The sequence below is a fragment of the Ceratotherium simum genome, chromosome 2 (genome assembly GCF_057802395.1).
Source record: "Ceratotherium simum simum isolate JZ-2026a chromosome 2, ASM5780239v1, whole genome shotgun sequence".
Lineage (NCBI taxonomy): Eukaryota > Metazoa > Chordata > Mammalia > Perissodactyla > Rhinocerotidae > Ceratotherium > Ceratotherium simum.
Window position 1 is genome coordinate 63,075,448 of NC_141901.1, and position 26,480 is coordinate 63,101,927.

The 26,480-nt window shown below is 36.8% G+C and overlaps 2 long non-coding RNA genes across 3 annotated transcripts in view; both read right to left on the bottom strand.

Moving 5' to 3' along the window:
* Positions 1–26,480, bottom strand: part of LOC147918033 (uncharacterized) — a 1,004,068-nt gene that overhangs the window by 878,272 nt on the left and 99,316 nt on the right. The gene's annotated exons all lie outside the window — the stretch shown is intronic.
* Positions 4,754–26,480, bottom strand: part of LOC147918035 (uncharacterized) — a 120,557-nt gene continuing 98,830 nt past the window's right edge. The window contains exons 2-4 of one of the 2 annotated variants that reach the window (XR_015555813.1): positions 13,657–13,784; positions 10,341–10,417; positions 4,754–6,665 (exon numbers count right to left, since the gene is read on the bottom strand). This is a non-coding gene — a long non-coding RNA (uncharacterized LOC147918035). The remainder of the gene's footprint in view (positions 6,666–10,340; positions 10,418–13,656; positions 13,785–26,480) is intronic. The other variant, XR_015555814.1, reaches the window with a different exon arrangement.

Here is a 26,480-nt window from a genome sequence, read left to right on the forward strand (position 1 = left end):
TGTATGGGTAGCACTGAGAGATAATATTTTGTATATTGTCCTGCATTCAGAAATCTGCATTATTTGTTCATTTAAATAAAATAGGCTCATATTTGGCACTCAATAAAATTAACGAATAAATAACCAAATTGCCTATTCTTATCTATTCCTTTCATATACGGATATAGTCTTCTGCATAGCATCAGATTTTTTTCTCTCCCTTATAATTGATGTAATCTGGACAAAAGAAATCTCAGTAGAATGGAAAAAAGCGTATTATATGCATTTTAGTTCTGCTCCAAGTGTGTCTCAGGTATTCATGTGTAAACTATGGAGAATAATATTGACCTTGCAGGCATGGGTGGATCCCGGGCCTGATGCACATAAGATTTAGCATAACTCTCTTTAAGAAAAGTCATACAAAATTACAATACAAAATAAATACAGAAGTTAATTTTTAGAATGAGATATTACAACAAATTATTACTTTAAAAAATTAAATGAAAATCCCATACCAAAAGTATCAGGAAAATATTAATGTTTTCATTAATTAATTCTCTGAAATACTTCTGTAATACTTTTATCCTATGTGTTTATTTTTTTTTCCTTGCGATCTCTCAGGGTGTCTTCAAATGAGAATTTTATACTTTAATTTCCAATAGAATAAATTTCACTAACATGCTAGATTAAAAATGTTTCTCATTATTAATAGCTTAGAGATGTTCCTTTCAGTTTCACAATTTGTTATTGGTAAGTATTATAAAATTTTTAGGTTATTTTAAATTTAGGAAAAGCTCTGTTACATTTCTTTCATATACGCACTATAAATTTGTGAGAATTTTCCACAGACTAGCTTCTGATTCCGTATTTTTTTTTTTTTAAAGATTTTATTTATTTATTTTTCCCCAAAGCCCCAGTACATAGTTGTCTGTCATAGCTGCACATCCTTCTAGTTGCTGTATGTGGGACGCGGCCTCAGCATGGCTGGAGGAGTGGTGCCTCGGTGCGCACCCGGGATCCGAACCCGGGCCGCCGGCAGCGGAGCACACGCACTTAACCACCAAGCCACGGGGCCGGCCCTGATTCCGTATGTTTTATACCTTGTTTCTCTTCCACTACCAGGAGATTTCAGGTTCTGGGCAAAACACATGCAAGCCATGATACAAACTCTGTCCTTATACCTTTTTCACTATCATCACATGCTGGGTAATAAAGTTATTCCAGAAAGCCATTCCTATACTAAGATTATGGTCATTAATTATACATAAACATTAACTGCAAGCCATATAAGTAAAGATATTCCACAAACCCCAAATAACTGAACGCCTAATTGAATTTCCTCCTTGCTGGCTCCTTCCACACCACCCAACACTAGAAAGAAGGCCAAAGAGAAGATAGAGTGGAAAGACAATGTTCTTAACTGATCATGGTTAAAGAATCTTACTTTGGCAAATTTTACCAATCATATGACCATGTGAACATCTTTCTAGGAGCTCTCTCAATGTCTTAGATGAAGTCCATGAAAGTGAAGGGTCCTGAAGATTAAGCTTTATGAGTTTCACAGTAAATAGTCCTCTGCATGGTGGATAATTGCAAAATAAATGAGTTAATTAAGGGCCTAGCAGACTGATATATACTAAGAGCTAAATAAATAGTTGCTACTGCTGTAGATTTCATCATGGCATAAGTGCCTTTCTAAAATGTCGCTAATAACACGTGCTACCAGCCTCACAGAACTGTTAAAAAGATTCAATTTTTTTGTGTGTGTTAGGAGATCAGCCCTGTGCTAACACCTGCCAATCCTCCTCTTTTTTTGCTGAGGAAGACTGGCCCTGGGCTAACATCTGTGCCCATCTTCCTCCACTTTATATGGCATGCCGTCAAAGCATGGCTTGCCAAGCAGTGCGTTGGTGCGCGCCCGGTATCCGAACCGGTGAACCCCGGGACGCTGCAGCAGAGCGTGCACTTAACCGCTGCGCCACCGGGCCCGCCCCGAAGATTCATTTTTTAAAAGGTAAAACATTATACAAATTGCATGATCACAGAGTCCCAACTCATCAGACTCACATAAAATACAAACTCCATAAATGATTTGCAAAGGATATCAAAAAGGAGCAGTAGCATAATCCATATAAATATCCGTGAATTTCAAATTCATCAGATACAGCTTCTTAAGTCTCCTTTCACCAAGATGCATTCTGCTCTCCAGAAGGATGAGTTTAGAAGGTGTTAGGGTCTCTCAAATTTTATAGTTTGCTAGTCCCATCTCTCTGTGCTGGTGTATAACTAATGATTCCTCAATGCAGCTGCAGCCCAGAGATGCAGAGATTGCAGGATTATTTACAATTTAAAATCCTTCAGCAAAATATCCTGTTAAAAGCATTCCAAATTCAGTAATGAGTTCATAGCTACCCCTACAGAATCCTCATTTATTTTCTATCTAGCAAATCCATCAGTCAATATTTATAAGGAGATTGGTCAGAGTCAAAACAGAGGAGAAAAGACCCACTGTTAACTCTTTCTTTCCAAAAATATAAATTGAAATAATTTCAGGAATGTTTTATGTTACAATAACTAGGACTTATTTTAAGTAGCCTTATAATGGCATTTCTGCCTATAATACTATTTACATGAAGTTACACAAATACGGATTGCTATTTTTAAATTACCTTTATATGTCTATAAAGAAATAAAAGAGTAGGCCGTATTTCTATAATGAAAAGATTTTCCTTTTGTCAAAACTAAAAAGCAAACCCTATGTTCCAGTAGCAGCTCTTATTCCAGTGACGACGTAGGGCACAAAGTAAGCTAACGAATCTAGCTTAATTCACCATCACATTAGCATCTCTGGTGGAAATCAAATGTTTGGCTGCTATTTTTTTGGCTCACTGAAGGAAATGAGTATTTCTAAGTCACAAAGAAAAATTCACCTAAGTGGCATGGACTTCTGTGCTCAACCCTATCTGGGATGGCCAGATTGAGTTAAATAGAACAGACAAGTCCACTAAGAAAGAGACTGATTTATGGATTCCTCAGGTCACCATGGTAAAAACGTCTGTGTAACCAATTTCTTAAGAACACAGGTTACGGCATCTTATTTACATCAGAAAAGTAAAATTACAGAGTAAAAATTGCTACCAGAGCTACCATTCCATTAGGTAAAATGTATTTTAAAAACCCTGAATTGTATTTTTATATAACTAAGATTTCTTAGCTATATAGAAAAAAACTAAGTTCATATGTTAGATAACATTATTGCCTAGTTTTTTACATAATTACTGAGAGAAATAAGAGTGGAAAAAGAGAAACAATGATAACAACAACAACAAAGCCCTAAAGGTATTAACTGTTTATCTAAAAGTAGAAAAGTAACATGGCTAGGCAAGTAAACTTTTTATTTTAGCTATTTGGTGAAATAGTTGAAAGTCTCACCAGAATTCCTAAGTAAATATTTTCTAAAGAGAAAGTCATTCGGCTTTCAATGACTGAGTCATGAAACATCAATGCCAGAAAACGTAATGGTCATTTAATTATCAATTAATCAATGACCAATTATATGATCTGGCACCATAATGAGGACAGATTTCTATCAAAAAAAAATCAACTGTACAAAACTATTATGTCATAAAGTGTCTGCACTATTTCCTTATTTACAGTCTAATAGAAGAGATAAAACCGTCACATCTAAAAGAATAATTCATTATCAAGGTTCTGACTATATAGACGTTTAGAGAACTGAAAGAGCAATAAATGCAGGTTTGTAAGTGTACTTCAAGAGGAAGATAGTAGGGCTCCAAGTATCTATAGAGTTTGGATGGGTGTGTATGGAGGAGTGAGGGAAGACCACTTTAAGTAGGACACCCATGGGAAAATTCCAGAGGCGTACATGGCATGTGAAAAGGACTAGGAGGCTGATAATGCACCCGTCAGGGGAGGGCATGACGTGTTGTATCACCAAGGCCTGTATTTAGAATTGGGCTATAATGGCTTGAAAATCATGCAAAAGAGTCTGGATATTATGTAGTAGGTAATCAAGAATGAATGTTGGTTCTTGAGTAGACAAAATCACAATGGAAGTCATACTTAGAATGACTATTTTGGCAGTTTTTTTCAGAGCCTATATGGTAGGCATTCTATGCTGGATGGATCTGTGAGATGAGTCAGATAATGGAGACCAAGTGCCAAGATGCTGTTGCTGAAATTAAGTGGGCGATAATATAGATTTGGATTACAGTAATAGTACCTGCATGACTTAAGAGTAAGGGACAAGTATAAAACAATTTGAAAGAAGAAATGACTGTATTTTACCATTTTAAAATATTCCAGAGCCATTCACTGGATACCTCTTAAAATAAGTTATAGTTGCCTAGCGTTTAAGACCATACATCATAACAAAATAGAAAAGAAAACTTATCTTTACTAAAGTCTGAAGAGCCAACAGATCTCAGGGAAATAAATGAAATCCTGCACAAGACAACAGTTGGCTTTGCATCTCCTATTGTATCTCATATACTATTGTAGAGATTACATATGAAAATAACTTGTGATTGCTTAAACAATACATGCTTACAATATTATAGGCAAGTGCCTGCCTCCTATACAAATAAAAATTCTTGTATGTTAACCACAGAAGAGATACATTTATAGAAAAATTAACTGCTAAAACATTTATTATATAGTTGTGTCTGAAACTGAAAGTTACAAAATATTTGTAACTGAAAGTTACAAAATAACTAATGAAATTTTGAAATTTTCATAAGTAAAATTTGGGACATAAGGAATAATTAAATAGATGAGAAGTCTTGAAAATAATTTTACATAATTAATATGAAAAATATCATCTGCCTAGAAAAAGATCAGGGCATTGGAGACATTCAATATATATTTAAATATATAAATAAGCAAGTGAAGAAATCATATCTGTATATCCTGTATTGCCTGCCCTTCAAAGTAAAACTTTTTATAGGTGGATTTTAAACACTGTTTCTTTTTTCTTACCCACCATTTACTCTTCAATCTAGTACAACTGAATTCATTCCCTGCACCATATTGAAACTATTCAACATCACAAATAATAGAATATTCATCAAATCCAGTGTGCATTTTCTCAGAGATAACAACTCATTGTTTCAAAATCTGCTCCCTTTCTGGTGCTCCTAATCTCAGTTAAGGACACCTCTATCCACTCAGTTGCCTGGGCCAAAGACATTTGGAATCATCATCAATTGCTTGCTGTTCTTTCAAATCAGTCACACATTTTTGTCAATTCTTTTTCCTAAACATCTTTCACACCTGTTGTTTCCCCTTCATCCTCATTACCACTGCCTAAGTTTAGGTAATGATGATTTTTCACCACAAAATTTTAATAGCTTCTGATATGATTTCCTACTTCCAAATACCTTTATCCCCAAATCTAGCCTCCTTGCTGAGAAAAAGACTTCTCTATAAGAAATACAAATGCAGACGGATTACTCCTGTATATAAGAATGGTCAATGGCTTCCTATCACCTATCACATTGTTTTTCACTTTTTTTTTGTTTTACTATATTTAAAAAATACATTCACGACCTCTCCCTCTCTCTCTCTCTCATACGCAGTCACCTCACACAACACTGAAATAACATTTTGCAAACTTGTATTCATTTTGATGCACCCTGATATGTAATATTCCATTATATGGTATTAGTTTTCATTTTATAAAATATTGGTTGTATCCATTAAACTGATAAATTATTTATTCTGGGAAACACTGGGCAACAGAGCAAAGGTCAAACACCTTAAATTGTTGAGCAAGACCTTTGAGATGATTTCCGGACTATTTTTCTACACTCATCCTTGGATAGGTTCACATTAAAGAGAAATGTTCTACAAGACCTGAGCACAAGGGGAACAAGATAACTGAACTCTGTTCATGACGGTTCACTCTGTTTGCATGTGTCTAAGTACACTGTGACTTGACATTGCAATATGAGTTAAACTTTATGACCCTGTTACATGTACCAAGATTTTACTTAAAACTATTTTCATTGCAATACTATATCCAATATCAATTAAAACAATGGAAACAATCTAAATGAGTACTGTCAGGGGATTGATTTTTTTAAAAAGGCATACTACATTTGCAGATTGAATGATAAACCTGTTAAAATCAGTGTTAGAAGAGTCAATGACATCGGATGTTATTCCTAACGTATTTCTAAATGAAAAATAATCAAAAAGTCTAGAAAACATCAACTTTCATAGGTGATTTTTCATATAAATGGAGATAAATGGAGATAAATGTAGCTTCAGCTCTTTTCATGTTTTTTTTTTTTATCATCACATATCATTGGGAACAAGCTGCAAAAATACACTAGTCCTATCATCAGCAAAAGGCATGGCAATTAGTTATTTCCATATAAAATTCTCATCTGTAACAAAAAGAAAGACATGAATCGTAAAATAAACACCAAAAAGTTAAAAACAAAAGATCTTCAAGCTAATTCTAGTAACTTCATTCAAATAAAGCATGTGGAGGCAGGCTCAGTGATTGGCTGGGTTGTATATTGGCGTCAGTTAGGAACCACGTAAGACTTCTCAGCGAGAATTCTTCACAGTGATGTAAATCTGTATCCGAGTCGTATGCATTGTCATCTGAAGCATTAGGACTCCTGACGTGTCCACGTTGTTGTCCTTAAGCAACACATCTGTTGAACGAAAGGAAAGTTGATGTACAGATGTAGATCTTTGGAGAATCACAAAAAACTAAAGAACCAAAAGGAGACAAGAAGACATCATTTTTACTTTATCTGTTCCTCTTCATTCACTAACTTTTACCTAAATTTAATGTCTTCTGTTTTAATGAATGCTTTGTCTGAGAGGAGCTCTTTATGAGCAAAATATAATTTTCTAAGGAAATCTGGTGAAAGTTGCATTATATACATTAACATAGATCTAAATAAAATAAAATTACCTAATTACCTGACGAGAGATGTTTTTAAATAACCTAAGATTTCCATTTTCCTGTCCTTGACAAACATGTATTCATGACCATTAAACTATTCAAATGTTCAAAATTTTATCTTCACTTCTTGTTACCCTTGATCTTTAAAGAAAAAAAAAGTAACCCATGTTTTTGTTGTTGTTAGATATGTGGGTGTGCTTCCTATGCTTGTTTTATAAGATCCTTCCCTTTCAGGATGGGGTATCCCTTAAAACAGTTGTAGGAAAGATTTAGTTTAGTTTAGAAGACGAGTATAGGGAAGCACTATGAGTTTGGCAGAAAGCCAAGGAGCTGGATAGCAAAATGTTTAATCTGGCTTTATGCTTACATGCTATGGAACTGGAGCATGTGGAAATCTTACTATCTGAAAGACTAAAGTTTTCTTATGCAACCTCTTAGCTCTTACCATCATGAAAACCCAAGCTGCTCTTTCCGGCAGCGGGCTATCTTTGGTGTTTATATTTTAAACCAATCATCTCAAGCAAAGACTTTTTACTTTTGTAAAATGTTTGACAGTGGCCATATATTTTATAGAATGTGTTTTAATTTCCCATTCATAGAACCCCAAAATGACTGGGTATATTTTGACAAACTGATAAAAGAAATGGTTTAAGGAAAATTCCCTTTTAAGCCATAAAAATATCACTTTAGACATATTTTTAAAGGAAATGGCAAAAATTTGTCTATAATACTTGGCAAAAAGTCAAATAAAACTTCTTAATTCTTCCCTTCCATTTTCTTTTTATTGACAAGGTTTGCCAGTCTTCTCCTCAAAATGCTTTTCATGACTCCCTTACTATATAACTCAATTACTAGCATCCTAGTCTGAGCTCCTTCTTAGATCAATGTCCCAACTATTACTCCTTGTTATAATCGTCCACCTTCACTTTCTACCTATGCACACAAACACTCCAATCCATACTACTATTGCTGCCAGGTTCGTCTTTCTTCAATTACGCAAATGTTACAGTTTAAATTTTCTACTACAATAATACCACCTAACAAACAACTGCAAAACTTAATGGTTTAAATATTAAGTATTTAATATTGCTCATGAGTCTCTCAGTTAGACGGGAGGCTGTTCTGGCCTGCATCCGGCTGGGCTGAACTTGCTTGGCTCACTCATGTGTCTGCAGGCAATCAAATGGCCTAGTGATCAAGAATGACCTTGCCTGGGGTGGATTTCCTTCACATGGGGATTTCACATAGGATTTCTTATCTTCCATCAGACTATACCAGGCTTCTTCAGATGATGACCACGAGGGAGACAGAGATCAAGACGGAAGGAGAGAAAGTGTACATGACTGTTAATTTGAGGCCAAGATCAAAATTGCTATGCTGTTAGTGAGGCCACATCCTGTTGGCCAAAGTCAGTCACAGACCAGCAGATTCATTGGAAAGGGAAAATAGTCTTCCACCTCCTAATGGGAGGAGATGCAAAGTCAGGTTACAAAGTGAATGGATTTGGGAGGTAGGAAAACATTGTGAAGATTTCCATATTCTACCACAATCACTGTTCATCTGTCCTGCTCAAAAACTTTCAATGACTACCTATTCCATATTCTGATCTAGTGTAAACTTTGCTCCCAAGATTTCAAATCCCAAAGCTGTTTCCATCTAGCCTAACTTTCATTTTTCATCTAACTTAACCTTCTTTTCTATTTTTCCTCAACACGTTTCCTCTACCTGAGCCAGATCATCTACTCACTCTGACAGGATTATGGCTTGCATTTTTAATCAGTCATACTTCTGTGATCTCACCCATATCTCCTACCTTATATACCTTTTTCAGTCTCTTATATTCATCTAAATTCTACTTTTATTCAAGTCCAGCTTTATTTTTACTAAGCCTTTATTTTTAGTAGAGTCTCAGATGTGTCCTGATTACTCCAGTGCTATTTTTATTTTTATTTTTGAACTCCTACAGTTTATACTGAACTTGTGTATATGTTCTACACAATTTCAGCCCTCGGTGGCATAGTTCTTTGCATCAAATACTTCCCTTTAATGAGTGTTAGTTTCGTCTACTCAACAAGAATATAAACTGTGTATTCCCGAGAGTCTAAAAATTAGTTCTAATCATATAATAAATATGTTACAGGTTGAATTGTTTCCTGCAAAAATTCATATGCCAGACTCCTAACCCTCAGTCCATCAGAATGTCATCTCATTTGGAGATAGGGATTTTACAGAGACAATCAATTTAAAATAAAGTTAATAGGGTGGACCCTAATCTAATGTCACTGATGTTCTTCTAAAAAGAAGAAATTTGAACACAAAGACAGAGAAATATAGAGAGAAGACAACGTGAAGCGACACAGGGAGAAGACAGCTATCTATCTACAAGCTGAGGAGAGAGGCCTAGAACAGATCTTTTTCTCATTGCTATCAGAAGGACCCACCACCTCGATTGTGGACTTTATACTCCAGAACTCTGAGACAATAAACTTCTGTTATTTAAACCACTCAGTTTGTGGCATTTTGTTAGAACAGCCTTGGCAAACCAATATTAGGTATTAAATAAATATTTATTTCTGTTTGATTAATTGAATAGATGAAAGAGTCATGAGTATTCAATAATAATTCTATGTTTTTGATGACAGAAATTTTGACTGAATTGCTAGGATCTTAACATTTTTTGGTCACACATTTACAACATATAAAACAAGGAATTTTGCTTCCAGTGTTTATCATCTAATATTAAACTATTGACCAGTAAACTAATTAGATTTTCTACCTTATATCTTAGATATGACAAGAAGAAACACAGGCAGATGGAAAGAGAAAAGATGACCAACAAGTGCTGCATTTGGAGCGTAAAGTGGGCTGTTTTGCTCTCTGCAACTATACAACAGTGGTCAGCAAACAGGGGCTAAATGTTAGTGAACTATAAGGAAATAAAAATTGAATGTGAATAAAGGCGTATAAAAGTGTAGTAGATTCAGGAGAGACATACATTACTGATTTCTTCTACAGCGGTGAATGAGACAGACATAAGCCCCTCTTCTTTGAGACTTTAAAGGTATGCCATATATTAACAAAACAAAAAATTGATAACAATAATAAGTCATTAATTTTGTGATAGACAAAATATAGGGAGCTGAGGTGATATAAGGCTGGGGCTGGAGTTCTAACCTTGATTAGGAACCCAAGAAAGTATTTGTGAGTAAATGACCTTTAGTATGAGACCCAAAGAATATATAGAAATTTTCCATCTCAGTAACAGTGAGAGAAAATATGTTAAGTAATGGAAAGATAATAATTATATCATGAATCTGGGCAAAAAAATAAAAAATCTTGGAAGACAAAAAACTGAGCATTATTCTTTCTCTTCCGGAGTATGGTTAAAAAGGTTTTTTATTTTTCTTCTTTCTCTTACCGCATCACCATGTCCTCTGGTGTTGTTCTGAAACTTGCTGTGACACAGGCTGCCGCTCCCACAGGCCGCTGCCTAATCTGGCCAACACATTAGATACAAGGAATAAAATAGTGAGACCTGGCTCAGAGACCTACTTAAACTTCTGCAGTGAAGAGAAGCACAGGGCTGATGACCAAAATTGAAAATCCAAAGCAGCACTTCAGTGATAAAACCATACCAGAAATAGAAACAAGCAATCATCAAGAGTATGATTTAAAGCACCTGCTGATGATTTAGTCTCACAGCACAACTCAGGCAGAAGAAAATTCAATACTGTTCAATGAAGTAAATAAAATATTGAGGAAAATAAAATCCTAGTGCCTAAGATAACAATGGTATTGATGTCTGTAGATTCTGCGTGACAGATGCACTCGGCTGCCGCTGCAGAGGTGGCCGCAGGGCCATAGACCAGCTTGTGGCATCATAAACTATTCAATATAGACAGGCTCATCCCAGGACACAGTGATTTGGGCAGTTATCCCGTCTTCTGTTCTTTGGGGGAGCCTTGTTCTACTGCCGGCAGTCAGCTGGGCAGTGATTATTTGAGCCAGGGGGAGCTGTTTGCCAGATGGAGCTGAAAAAAGACACAAGATATGATTCCACCATAGGCAGGCCTTAAATTCGCCTGATCTCCAAAGCCATCTAAGGGATATTAATATGAGCCACCAGGAGAACTATTTGCATAATAATCCCTAGCACCCCTGGGAGAAATCATTAAAGAGATTGTAGTAGAAGTCCTAAATTGGGGTCCAAAGGGCCAAATCTGGGCCTCAGACCTATGTTGTTTGGCCTGAATAATGTTGGCTCATATACATCCTTTTTAAATCTTTTTAATTAGTTGCTAACCTTTAAAAACTCGAATTTCTGGCTTCTCTTGAGAATTTGGAGGATCTGACAACATGTGAGTAAGTGGCCACTGCATCTTTTCCTGGGGGCACTAACTCTCTAATTTGCTGTGCCCTCCAGCACTCCCCGTTGATTTGCTTATGGTTCATTTGCTTCATGTGGGTTGGCGCTTCTGGGCATTTGAGTCCTCAACCCAGGACTGATATCTCGAACAAGAAGAGGTAAAGGAGGCTGGAGATTAGGAAATAGTGATTAGAGAGGGAATTCGTTGTCCAGAACAAAGCAAAAGCCTAAAAGAGTTATATTAATAAATTCAGAAGAAATTGGGCAAATTACCCAGATATAAGGAAAGGGAGCCAGATCTCATGAGAAGTAAGAGATAAAGCAAGGAGATGAAACAGGCTATACTATGGGATGGTTTACAGTTTACACAATAGTGAAAGCAGCCAAGAACCCAGAAAGATCCTATCAAAGTAAATTTTCTGTATTAGTTGGCTCCGGCTGCCATAACAAAATACCATAGACTGTGTGACTTCAACAACTGAAATTTATTTTCTCACAGTTCTGGAGGCAGGGAATCCGAGATCAGGATGCCACCATGATTAGTTTCTGGTGAGGGCCCTCTTTCTGGCTTGCTGCCTTCTCATTTTGCCCTCACATGGTAGAGAGAGGAGAGCAAGCTCTCCGGTGTCTCTTATAAAAGTACTAACCCAGTCATGAGGCCCCACTTTCATGACTTCAGTTCTCCTCAGTTACGTCCCAAAGCCCCAACTCCAAATACATAATGGAGACTGAAACTTCAACATATGAATTTAGAGTGGGGACAAACAAACATTCAGTCCATAGCAGTCTCCATCAAAGTTGCCCTGTACAAACCTATGCTCTCTCCCTTGGTCCCACATGATAATAGCATCATAATGAAAACTGTATTAGTCAAGGTTCTCTGTAGAAATAGAACCAATAGGAAGAGAACCAGGAGAACCCGGTGTAAGTTCTAGTCCAAGTCCAAAAGTGTGAGAAGCAGGAGTTCAGATGGTGTAAGTCCTAGTCCAAGACCAGGAGAAGATCGATGTTTCAGCTGATGCAAAAGAAAGAATTCTCCCTCCCCTGCATTTTTGTTCTATTTAGGCCCTCAACAGATTGAATGATGGCCACCCACAGTGGGGAAGGCACTCTGCTTTATTCAGTCTACCACCAATTCAAGTACTAATCTCCTCCAGAAGCATCCTCTCAGATACACCCCAAAATGCTTAAACAGATATCTGGGCACCCGTGATCTGGTGAAGTTGACACATAAAATGAACCTCAGAAATCTGGAACTCTGGACTGGAAGAAAGCAGAGAGATACTCTCTCTCTGGGTTCCCGTGTTAGAATTTGGAGCAATCTAGATACAATTGCTTGGACTACTCCCTCTGTTCTTACCACCATCCTGGAGGGCTGGACTGTCTGAAAAGGAAAGAGCACTGACAGCAGCATGGTATATAAACTGACCTTTCCTACAGTCTGAGAAATCAAGCTCCGTTGATGGGCACTGAGGATCATGCACCTGGATTGGAAGCATGCTCTATATGACCATCTGTGCTTAAGGTCTGTAAGGGGTGCTACATTCAGTTCCCTATATTTTTATTTTGTTTTACTTTTTTACTATGTCTTCCATAAAAATGTCTTGAGGAAATTAAAGAGGAGGCTAAACAAAAAAATTTTCTAAAAGTTCTCTTAAAATTTGGAGTGACTTGTGCTACTGGGAAGATGGAGTAGATCTGCTTTCTCCTATTCCCCCCACTAAGTACAACTGAAAAACCCTGTACCTTTTATATAACACAAATATAAGGAGATTCTGAAAGATCAAAAGAAGAAACCAGATTATATGGGGGGACACCTCGTTATAAGGATAAGGGTGGGAATTCAGGCCCCCCTTCCCTTATTCTCCAGTGATACCACATTCTCCAATGATCTCATTACTGTGGAAAATGGTGAAAGTCTTCACTTTCCACTAGGCCTCCTCTGACACCACCCCAGTCAAGAGAAATGGGTGCCTCTTTATTGCCAATTGGGAGTGGAAATTCAGGATCCCCATGGGTTTCCATTGACAACACAGGGGAGGTGGGGGCAGGAGCACATGTGCAGAGAAGGGCTCATCACCAGCCAGTAGAGATAAAAGTCCCTGATCCCTACTTGGTCTTCTCTGACGCTACTCCAGTAGAGATATTGGGGAGCCTTATTACAGCCTCATAATTGTAAAAGTTTATGTTCCTCAGGCTTTCCTGGTCTGAGGGTTAGAGATTCCAAAAGAATCTACAAAAATAAAAATCCTGTAACTAATAAATGAGTTCAGTAAAGCTGAAAGATATAGGATTAACATACAGTAATCAACTGTATTCCTATATACTAGCAATGAACACACGGACATTGGAATTAAAAATACAATACCATTTGGGGCCAGCCTGGTGGTGTAGTGGTTAAGTTTGAGCGCTCCACTTCAGCAGTCTGGGGTTTGCGGGTTCAGATCCCTGGCCTGGACTTATGCACCACTCATCAAGCCATGCTACGGCAGCATCCTACGTACAAAATAGAGAAAGATTGTCACAGATGTTAGCTCAGGGACAATCTTCCTCAAGCAAAAAGGAGAAGATTGGCAACAGATGTTAGTACAAGGCCAATCTTCCTCACCAAAAAAAAAAAAAACCATTTAACATTGCTTTAAAAAATGAAATACTTAAGTGTAAAATCTAACAAAACATATACAGGATTCGTAATGTGAAAACTACACAACACTGATGAAATAAATCAAAGAAAATCTAAACAAAGGGAGAGATATACTGTGTTCATGGATTGAAGCATCAACATAGCAAAGCTGTCAAACCTCCCCAAACTGATATATAACTTTAATTCAATTCCTATCATAAGGCAAGCAAAAAACTTTTCAGATATGCACAAGATTATTCTAAAATTTATATTGAAAATCAAGGCAACTAAAATAGTTAAAACAATTTTGAAAAAGAAGTATAAAGTGGGAGAATTGATCTACCTGGTTGCAACACTTAATATATAGATACAGTAATCAACACTCTATGGTATTGGTGGAAGAACAGATAAATAGATCAATGGGAAAGAATAGAGAACCCAGAAATAGACACAAATATGTCCAATTGATATTTGACAAAGGTGCACAAGTAATTCAGTGGAGGAAAAATAGCCTTTTCAACAAAAGATGAAAAAGCAATTGGACATTCACAGGCAAAAAATAAGTCTCACTTCTTATACAAAAATAACTCAACACGGATTGTGGACTAAAATATAAAATATAAAAATTTTAGGAAAAAAGATAGAAGGAAATCTTTGCGATCCAGGATTAATGAGTTCTTAGACATGACACCAAAAGCAGCATGATCCATAAAAAGGAAAAATTGAACTTCATAAAAATTACATACCTTTGTTCTGTGAAAGATACTGTTAAGAGGATGAAAAGACAAATCACAGACTGGGAGAAAAAAATTGCAAGTCATATGTCCAACAAAGGACTAGTATTTAGAATATATAAAATACTCCCAAAACTCAAGAAAAATAAGCAATCCAATTGATAAAATGAACAATCCAATTAGAAAATGGGCAAAAGAAAGGAAGAAACAACTCACCAAAGAGGCTATACAACTGAAAATATGCACTTGAAAATATGTTCAAGCATCATTAGCTATTGGTGAAATGCAAATTAGAACATTGAAATATCACTACACATGTATCAAAATGGCTAAAAAAAAAAAGTGACAACACCAAATGTTGTCAAGGATTCAGATTAACTGGATGACTCATGTTGCTGATGTGAATGTAAAATGTTACAGTGATTCTGGAAAACAGTTTGACAGTTTCTTAAAAAACAAAAATTAAGCACTCAACTACCATATGACCCAGCAGTTGCACTCAGGCATTTATATCAGAGAAATCAAGACTTATTTTCACACAAAAATCTGTAAATAAATGTTTGCGGGAACTTTTTACATAATAGGCAAAAACTGTAAACAACCCAGATTTCCAGTGGGTGAAGGTTTAAACAAACTGTTGTCCACCCACACCATGAAATACCATTCAGCCACAAAAAACAACAACTACACTCATTTTAAATGTGAAGTTTAATGAGCAAATAAATGCATGTAACCACCAACCCAACTACGATATGGAACATATCTAACATCCCAAAAAATTCTTTCACCCACTTTATAGACTATGCTCTCCAATCCTGCTCCACAAAAACATGTGTAATATTGTTTTAAGTATTATAAATATTTACATAAATTTATAATATATTAGTATATTTTTCGCAACTCAAGTGACTCTAAGAACTCCCCTCCTCATGTCAGCTGTTGCTAAATCAATCTCTCTCTCAGTCTCTCTCTCTTTCCTCCTCATTCTCTAATTCAAAATTGTGCACTTTTGAATTCCTGCAGAGCTCACTGACACTGGAGGGAGAAACTTCTCTTTTCCTTGAAGAAATTTTAATATAAGTGTTTTAATTTGAGGTGCAGAAAATAATTATCTCTAGGAAACAAGAAATAGCTCAAAAAATGGGGTACTAGGACAGAGGGGTCCTTATGCAAGATTTTGTTTAAAGGACTGAAGCTGGGTGCCTGAGATGAAAGTTTTTGGCAGCATTTTACCAAGTTTATGGTCAAAATATTGTGATAATTAGAATAGACTAAGGAGCACCACTTTAGCCATCCATCACTGAGGCGTCTTTGCCCAAGCCATTCTGGCAGTGGGAGTGAAAGTGAAGCAGCTAATATAGTTAGAGTGAAATGTTTGCCAAACCCATGAGGAATCCTACAAGAGTACGAAGAAGGGAGGCCTCCTCTTACTCTGTCATTACAAGACAAAGTGACCTGGAATCTTACGGGGGTTATAGAGATTGGGGGCAGACCCCCCATTCTTGATTATTACAACCAATCCCACAATTTAGGCATTAGAAAATGATGATAGTTAAATACATTAGCAAAGAATGTACAAGCCTTAAAGTAAAAATCTCTGGCCTATGACCTGGGTCCTGCTTCAATCCTCAGTTGAAAAATTCACTGCAGTTAGAGAGACTAAAGGGATAAAAGGGAAATTAGGAAACCAAAATTACACTTCTACTAGTAGCTCTACCTTCCAAGACAGAAGAAATCACTGGAAAGTATTAGATCTTTGGGGCCTCCAAACCAAGCGTAATTAGATAAATGACAAACATTTCCAATGTAAGGGGGTATGCCATTGCAAAAGTTTTGCCTTCATTGTACTCCCACGAAAAACTGGCCAAAGGAGAGACTGGCTCTAAGTTGCAGTTAAGACTGTTAAAGTGAGAAGGCCTCTAAAATAGCCTTGCTAAACCTATTTCTTTGCAGGTAAAGCCTTTGGGCTTCATTGTTTGTGAAAATATAGTGTGATCAAATGGGTCAAAATTTGTATTTAGAAATTTCAGAGTTTACTTAAGTCAGAATATAACCTGTCTGCTAGTACAATTATAAGCAAATATTTTTTAAAAATTCATCCTTAAAACATGGTGTGGATTTGACCTATCTTGGAGGAATAGATGGACCAGTAGAAAAGTATGGTAGGTGGAATTCTAACATGGCTCCATGAGCTCCACCTCCTGGTGTTAAACCCTGTATAATCTCATCCCCTAGAGTGTGGGCAGGACTTCTGCTTTGCTTGTAGAAGACAGAATATGGCAAAAGTAATGGGATAGCACACACTTGATTAGATTACTCTATATGGCAAAGGTGGTATCCCCATGATTACGCTATGTTACATGGAAATTCCATTTTAGCAGTTTGGTGAACAAGAAATTCTCCTGCTGGGCTTGAAGAAGCAAACAGCCATGTTATGAACTGCCTATGAAGAGGGCCAAATGACAGAGAACAGCCTCTAGGATCTGAGGGTGGACTCCAGTGACAACCAGTAAGGAGCCAGGACCCTCAGCCATACAGCCAGAAGGAAATGAATTCTTCCAACAACTGAATGAGTTTGGAAGTGGGTTCTTCCCCAGTCAGCCTTCCAGATGAGAATGAGTCTACCCGCCACCTTGACATGTGAGACTGAGTAGGAGACCCAGATAAGCTATGCCTAGGCTCTCGAACCACTGAAATTGTGAGATAATAAAATGTGTGTTATTTTAAGTCATTAAGTTTGTGTTTGATCATTATGCAGTGATATCTATCTCCAGGATGATCCATAATTGTTGAGAATTCAGAATGGTATCATCTAGATAAAATTGAATTAAAGTATTATTATAAAATGTGTTGTTTTAATCATTGTTTTCATTTTTGGCATAAAATAGAGTAGTGAGAAATGTTTTTTCTAGATTGGGTAGAGATTGCTTAGACTGGAGGAGAACAGTATATTCACACATCAATATAATCTGAAAAATCATTATCAAGTAGTTCTTCCCCAATGCTAAAAGTTTTGAACATTTTTTTATTAGAATTTTTATTATGAGACCACAGCTTCTAAAACTTCTGAACTGCTAATAGATCCTGACAGACTGCCTTCCACTTTTTCTGACAGAAGGATATTTTTACAGATTTATCATTGAAATTAGCTATATTTTCTGTTTGAGAAACTATACATATTTAAATGCTTTAATAAAAGATGATGGAAATAATTACATAACAGAAAACTACAGAATAGAAAAATGTTTTAAAATGAGTAAAGAAAAACAATTTTGGTGAACTAGGTTGTTTTCTGAAAATTTTAATCTTTTATGAGTGAATGTAGGCTTTTGTCTATATGGTGATCATTCAATTACAACAAACGCAAAATTGAAGGTACCAGCTAGCCATATTTTGCTTCATTCAAATATTTGAAAATTTACACCAAATCTTGCTTTAGCTATAATTTTATGAATTTTCTGTTTTTGTTTTATATAAAAATGTGGTATTGTGATTTACAAGAAAAATACGGAGTTTGGTTATTCAGATGACCAAAATATGGTCTTTGTCTGAGTTTCCTGGTTCACAACTCCCAAAACTCTTGGAATTTCCTAAGTGTTGAGAGTGATAAAGATGTATTTGTTATGTTAATTAGGTGATTTTGGAAAGCACCTAAGTGCTTCCTATGGGGGTTGGTTGCCAATGAAACCAATCAGGTGATTAGGGAGTTGGAATTTTCAGTCCCACCCTCTGGACCTTCCTGGAGGGGAGAGGGTTGGAGGTCGAATCAGTTGCCAATGGCCAATGATTTAATCAATCATGCCTATGTAAGGAAGCCTCCATAACAAAACAAAAGGACAGGGTTCTGAGAGACTCCAGGTTCGTGAACACATGGAGATGCTGGGAGAGTGGCACCCTGGAGAGGGCGTGGAAGCTCTGTGCCCATTCCCCATGCCTTGCCCTATGCATCTCTTCTGCCTGGCTGTTCCTGAGTTATATCCTTTTATAATAAAACAGTAATCCAGTGAGCAAACAGGTTTTCCTGAGATCTGTGAGCCATTCTAGCAAATTAATCAAACCCAAAGAGGGGTCCTGGAAACCTCTGATTTACAGCCTGTCAGTCAGAGGTACAGGTAACAATCTGGACTTGCTATTGGCATCCTGAGTTGGAGGAGGTTACTGGAACCTCCAATTTGTAGTTGGTTGGTCAGAAGCACAGGTAAGAGCCTGGGTTTTCAACTGGCAGTTGAAGTAGGAGGGGAGTAGTCTTGTGGGACAGAGCCCTCAGCCTGTGGAATCTGATGCTATCTCCAGGCAGATAGTGTCAGAATTAATTGAGTCGAATTGTAGGACACCCAGCTGCTGTTGGAGCATTGCTTATTGGAGGTGTGGGGATACAACACTTTGGAATTGGGTATAGGAACCTAATTTAGAAAATAATCCCTAAGAACTGCTAAAATTATGAAGAGAATACCTAAAAGCTAAGTGCTTACAGAATTGTAACACGTATGCGCTGAACTTGGTTGGGTTTTTATAATATTTGACTTTGTTCTAAGAAGCAGGATCATATGTAGTCTAAGTCACACAAAAACTTTTAAATAAAATTTCTGAGTGAATTTAAAATCATAATACATGATGTTTTTGATGGTTCTGAATGTTACTTCTTATGCTTTCTGATACTTTTTGATAGATTAGGGGAATTGGCTTGTGAAAAACTGAAATAACATATATCGTTAACAAGAATATTGTTAACAATGACACTACTGGTGACAAAGCAATAAACAATGGTCCTTGTCAAGGAAAAAAAAGTGTAATGTGGAAAAGAGAAATAAACTAAAAGAATGCAGTTTAAATAGAGGAAGGCAGAGAATTTTAAATAAAATTTGAGAGTTTAAGCATTTGGGGCCTCTGTGACACCGGATTCTCTGATTAGTAGGAAAAAACATTTTGATGGTAGGAAAGGTAGAGTTTCTTTTTCTTTTATTTTCAAGTGACTAAGGTATCTTCTTGTTCTGCAAGTTCTGGAGTCAATTGAAGGAAGGATGGGATAGATTTCAAAAGAGGAAAGGGGAATTGCAGACTTCAAAATCTTGAGGGACAGAATTTCAAAATACTCTTTGTTTTGACAATATAGCCACCTGGGGATGTTAAAATTACTAACCAAATTGTGGTTTGTAAATGTTCATATGAAAACAGAATAAAACAGTTCCTAATAACCAAGGTGATTACTCAGATTTATCAGCATTAATATATGGCTTAAAAAATTGGAAAATCTTCATTGTCCCTATGAGATGAGATAAGTAGAGAAGGAAACTTCTTCCGCTTGTGTTGGGAAAACAGTAGGTTGAGTTCACGTCAGAGGGAGTAGTGGAAAAGGATGGGCAGCAGGATAGCAGGCTGGTGAGGAGAAGGATCTGAAAATAGCAAGAGTAACCACTGTGGCTCAAAAGATGAATCTGCAGCAGGATGTGTTTCTAGATCTGAAGAGCAAAGCTTCAGCAGTGCCAGAGGAGGCAACATCCAGATGGGACCAGAGGCAGAGGTGTGGCCACTTGGGATCCATGAAGCAGTCCTGCTGGGATGTTCCATCCAGCTACTCACATCCCTTACCTAAGGCAGATTAGGTAAGGTGTGCTACCTGTCAATACGTGCCAGACTGGTAGAGATGCAGTTCCAATGACAAGCCTGAAGGAAGGAGTGCCCAAAACCAAAAAATCCAAATCGAATGATAAGATATGAAGAGAAGAGAAATATGCATATTCTTGCATAGAGTCTATCCATGCTGAGCTACTTACAGTCTGCTGATGCATCATTTTACTTATTATTGCATCGTGCTTAAGAGCATGGGTGTTTAACATTAAGACAACCTCAGACAGTCTGGTAGCCTGAGATATCTGGGAAAAGCTACCTGTCTCTTTGGGGTCAGAGATTCCACATCTCTGAAAGGAAGTAGTGATGCAGGGTCTGTGAAGTGCCTATCAGAGAGTGTACAGTTTCAGTGAGCACAAAGAGAAGGCTAACTTGTCTGCCCTTTGTCATGCTCTTTCCTCTGCCAGGAGGTACTGTCCGTCCATTTTACTTCTGGTGAAGTATTATTTACCCTTCAAATCTCATTCTTAATCACTTCTTCTGTGAATCCTTATGTGATCCATATCTCATTTTGGATTCTAATTCCATTTAGTTTATACCGTTACTAGAATTTGACACTATGGTTGGTTGTGAATATATCTGTCTTTCTCATTAGATTACTAGTTTCTTAGTGACAACAACTTATCAATATCTATAGCCTAAGCATTGAACATAGGGCCTGTTATAGAGTATTTATTAATGTTATGCTGAAATGATTTGAACTAAATACATTACAAATCATTTCAAGAAGTCTTGCCTTACTCACTTTATTATACAGCCTCCATTCTGCCTCACACTGGTACACCTATCCTTACTTCCACTCTTGAGCTTTTGACTCTGCTGTACAGCAAAGTAGTTGTTTGTTTTTTGGAGACAATATATGCCACCTAATTTTTTGGAATCCCTGTATCCACAGTACCTAGCACATGTTCTGTGCCCAATATGTGCTCATTGATGACTTGAATAAACAAATGGCTGGATAGTTTAATCTATTAAGAAATTAACAGGGCTGGCCCCATGGCGTAGTGGTTAAGTACGCGCTCTGCTGCCGGCGGCCTGGGTTCGGATCCCAGGTGCGCACCAACGCACCCCTTGTCAGGCCATGCTGAGGTGGCGTCCCATATAAAGTGGAGGAAGATGGGCACGGATGTTAGCCCAGGGCCAGTCTTCCTCAGCAAAAAGAGGAGGATTGGCACGGATGTTAGCTCAGGGCTGATCTTCTTCACACACAAAAAAAAGAAATTAACATTTGAAAACTAGAAAATTGAGGTGTACTGAATGCTTATCTTGTAAAGCAGGATTTATAAATTTGCTATGGTATAAAATATAATGTATTTTTCATTTATGCTTTATTTGAACCATAAAAAAATGATAAATTGTCAAATGTAACCTATTTTTGAACTAGCAATTGGTTTATCTTCATCCCCTTCAAATCAAGTTTTATGTAGACTATGATTCCTACTTCATCACTAACATATTTTGCTGATAGATTATTTTGTTCAAGTGGGGGTGGTAAGAAAACTAAATTTTCTTTGTCTTAGTAGTTCATTCATTTGCTTGTAAAGACAACTATTATCTAGTTTAACAATATTAATATTATTACTACTAAAATAGGCTTAACAATGTTGCATTTACTGTTCATAATGTAACAGTATCTTATCCACATACATCATAATTTAGTGATTTAAATCATCTTTCCACAAATCTAATATGATCATGTCACAATTCAGCTTAAAACCTACTGTGATCCCATTATTACATATAGAAGAAATCAATACAGCTTTCTTAGCATGGCCTGCGTGGTCTCTCTTAATCTCATCCTAATCATTGCCAGCCTAATCTCCTAAAACTCCTATCATTAACTTGTATAATTGCCACCCTGAACTTCTCACCATTCTTTTTTTTTTTAATTTTATTTATTTATTTATTTCCCCCCCCAAAGCCCCAGTAGATAGTTGTATGTCATAGCTGCACATCCTTCTAGTTGCTGTATGTGGGATGCGGCCTCAGCATGGCCGGAGAAGCGGTGTGTCGGTGCGCGCCCGGGATCTGAACCCGGGCCACCAGCAGCGGAGCGTGCGCACTTAACCGCTAAGCCACAGGGTTGACCCCTCACCATTCTCTAAATGTGTCAGACACTTCAAAAAAGGAATCTGCCTGCCTCCTTCCATATCCACTCCTATCTCCCTGGTTCAAGGATCCATCTTGTTCCACCTGGACTACTGCAGTAGTTTCCAATTGGTCTACCTGCATGATTTTAAATTAGTTTTACAGAGTGCATCCAGAGGAAATATTTTAAAATAAAATTTTGAAAATTGCTTACAGTACATCAAAGAATTCCTGTTGCTCATAGGATAAGAACTAAACAAGGTCTAGGCATGATGTGATCTGCCCTACTTCTCCAGTCTCTTCCACGTCCACCTTTATATAGATCATCTGTGCTCAGCCACACTGCTTCTCTTGCTCCTTTTTCATTTGCTTGAAAATATCACGCTCCCTCATAACACTACCATGATGTTTCCTTTACCTGGAATTGTCTTCTGGCATAACCCTTTTCATTTAGTAAGCACTCATTCATTTTTCAAATATCAGTTTATAAATTATGGCTTTGGGCTTTCAGTTTCTTCTTTCCGTCTCTGAAGAGAGACGGAAAGAGTGCTACTCTCACCCTTATAAAAAAAAAAATTTTGACAATTTGCAAGTTTATGACTTTTCTTGAAACAAAGAACTGAGGTCATGCCCCAACCAGCTAATCCAAAATCTAAGAAGAGACTAGAGCAGGAAAAGATAGGACATGAACACTTCACCTACAATGATGGAGCCAGGCACTGATAAGAGGAATGCAGCTAGAGTTGCTAACACAATGTCAGCTGACTGTGTGTTAGTGGGAAAGTTTGGAGACCTCGGGTGCTGCGTGTATATGGGGAGTTTACACCCACTTGTAGGTTTTTTCTACATGGACCTCACAGATATTCACTAAAAGATTGGTAAAATTTCTGAAGATGAGTCCCGCGTGATGCAGCATTGGGGAAGTGGGACAGCAATGGCTGCAGGAGGGGCACCAAGTCTCATCTAGATACTGTTTCCCTGCTTGCTCTACAGAACTTTCTGTGGTAAAAGGGCAATAAACATGGTAACCTTTAGGGCGTTAGTAAAGACTAGTGAAGGAACTGCGGGGGCGGGATATGAATATGTGCTTGTCCAGAATTACAGCTGGAGTAGGGGCAAGTATACTCTACCACCAGGCTAAAAATTAATGAGTAATGGGTAAACAGTTCTCCTGGAAGAGGACCAGGATAAAACAAAACTGGAGCGGAACCCTCTCTCAGGCACACCACAAGAAGACCTAGAGCTAAGGGTGGAGCAGAAATGATAAAACCATATAGGAAACTAGCCCCTAACCTAAACACAAATTATCACTAGAGGAATTAGGTGACCAAGGTACACTGAGAGTAACAATAGCAACAAAACAACCCAAACCAAGGCCACTCCTGTTTGGATGGCCTTAAACCCACACGGGAAAGGTGTAGCAGAACGAAAGGCATGCTGATTTCCAGGCCAAAAAAAAGTCATTTACCTCACTATCTTAGGGTGTTGAGTTTTTTTCAATAAAACATTACAAGGTTTATGAACAAGGAATAAATGAACAATGCATTTCCAAGAGACAAAAGTAATCAATAGAATCTGGCTCATATGTGACACATGGCAAAAAGCTCTGAGTAGAATGTTAAAATTGGTGTAATTAATATGATAAAGTCTCTAATGGAAAAGGTAGACATCATGCAAAATCAGATGGGTGGTTTTAACAGAGAAATGGAATAATAAGATAGAAAAAAATGAAAATGCTAGAAACAAACAAAACAACAGTAAAAAGATAAGGAATGCCTTCAACATGCTTATGCCCAATACAGCCAATTAAACATACTCTACACCTAAAAAAGGAAAAGAAAAAAACATTTAGTGACCATATAGATAGACCAAAACAAAAAAGTATGAGAAAATAGAGCAGAAGATCTGAGGGCTATTGGACAATACTAGTTGGTCTAATCAATGTATTCTTAGAATCCCAGAAAGAGGAGAGAGAGAAAATGAGGAGAAGAAATATTTGAAGAAATAATGGCCACAAATTTTCCAAAATTTGTGACAGATACCAAACACGCACACACACACCATCCCTGGGCCTATCATATTCAAACTACTGAAAATGAGAAAAATTTGAAGGCAGTCAGAAAAAAGACACATTACATGAAGAGGACCAAAGATAAGAAATACAACACACTTCCCATCTGAAATCATACAAGCCAGAACACAATGAATTGCCATATTTAAAGGCTGAAAAAATAAAAAATAAAAAACTGCCCACGTAGCATTCTATAACCACCCAAATAACTTTCAAAGTGATGGAGAAATAACTACTTTCTCACACACACATAAGCAACGATAATTTATTTCTAGTAGAAAGTTCTTCAGGCAGAAAGAATATAAAACCAGACAGAAAATTGGACATGCTAAAAAGAAAGATGAATCCTGGAAATGGAGTAAATGAAGGAAAGCATAAAATTCAATTTTTTATTTACTTTTAATAGCTCTAATAGACATCTTTGTCTAAAGCAAAAATAGCAATATATTGTATGTATAAAGTGTATGTTAAAGTAAAATGTCTGAAATAAATAGCTCAAAGGATTGGAGGGAATAATTAGTATATTCAGTTGTAAGCGTCTTACTCTATACATTAGAAGAGTAATGAACATTGTATGTAAGTAGACAACGTTAATGTAACATAACATATAATGTAAGATTATATGTAAAGGCGTAAACCCTTGGAGCAACCATTAAGTTTTTTTAAAGTTATAAATAATACCATAGTAGAGACAAATTAGGATTATAAAATATGCTCGATTAACTCGGAAGAAGGCATTAATTCTCTGTTATATACACTTATTTTGCTTTATACACTTATTTCAGCTTATAGGAATACATTTTGCAAGTGATTTATTAGCTGAATACTTTTCTTCATAAATTTTAAGCTCCGTTGGAGCTGGGACTGTATATGTTTTTGCATCAGATTGCATTCCAACGTTCTAGCATGTGTAATAGGTTCAATAAATATTTGTTGAATAAATGAATAAAATCTACTTGCCTTTGCAAATAATTTTCTCTGTCTCAAAGGCCCTTGATCCATGTCTCTGCCTGGAAGAGTTTTTGGGCTTTCAAGACATGATTCACTACCTCCTCCTGTTTTCTTAATTCTTCTTTCATACAATACTCTTTAGTACTTATCTATCAGCACTTAACAAGGCAATGGGGGGGAGGGTCCAATTATGAGTGAAATATGGTCCTTTCCTTAAAGGAGTACAGCATAGTTTATTGACATGATAATTAGGTAACCAATGTCTGCAATGCAATGACAATAGTGTAAGTATAGTTAAAGGCTTTTGGTGACATCCCGAATGTGAGAGGATACAGAAAACAGTTACTGTGAAAGGTTACATTACATCATTTTTCTAATTATTAAGCAATCACAATTGGAAATTCCACTTGTTGCAAGAGTATCATTTGATAGTTTTATTTCCTTGATTTTTTTAGAAACAGATATTGCCTAGTTTTAGAAAAAAATTGAAGGCATTTGTATAATTAAGTACATAAGTTTTTCATGTGTTCAATTGGTATGTTTAGTATAATTTGTAATTACAGTGTACACAAGTGTACCCTGTAGAAGCAGCTGAAGTCTGGTATAGCTACACATTAATTCTAATTATGTTAAAATTAGCTACAAAAAGAGTCATAGAGGCATCAGATTCTTCCTTGAAATCATAAGCTCAAGATTTAAGCATATATATGAAAAATTAGTGCTATGAAATTTTTAATACTTTATAACTTGATATTTCCTTTAATGTTGGGAAGAGTAACACTACACACACTCCTGGACTAGTGTAGAGGAGAACTTCTCTCTTCTGCCTCTCTTCCCAGTTTCTAAAGTACAGGAACAATTATGTAAGGAACTTTTAGCTTGCTAGCGAATTGTAGGTTCCAGTTGTAGACAGGACTGGAAATGCCCTTTAAGCGAGAAGTCTAAGTCGTAAGGAGACTCTTAGGGAAATACAAAACAAAATATGTTCCTTACTTCTGATCTTCAGTTTCTTGCTTGCACAAGATGAAGTCTTCAATTGCTCCCCAATATATGCCAAAATTTCAACTCTACTAGCCTGTCACCTGCCATTTCCTTTT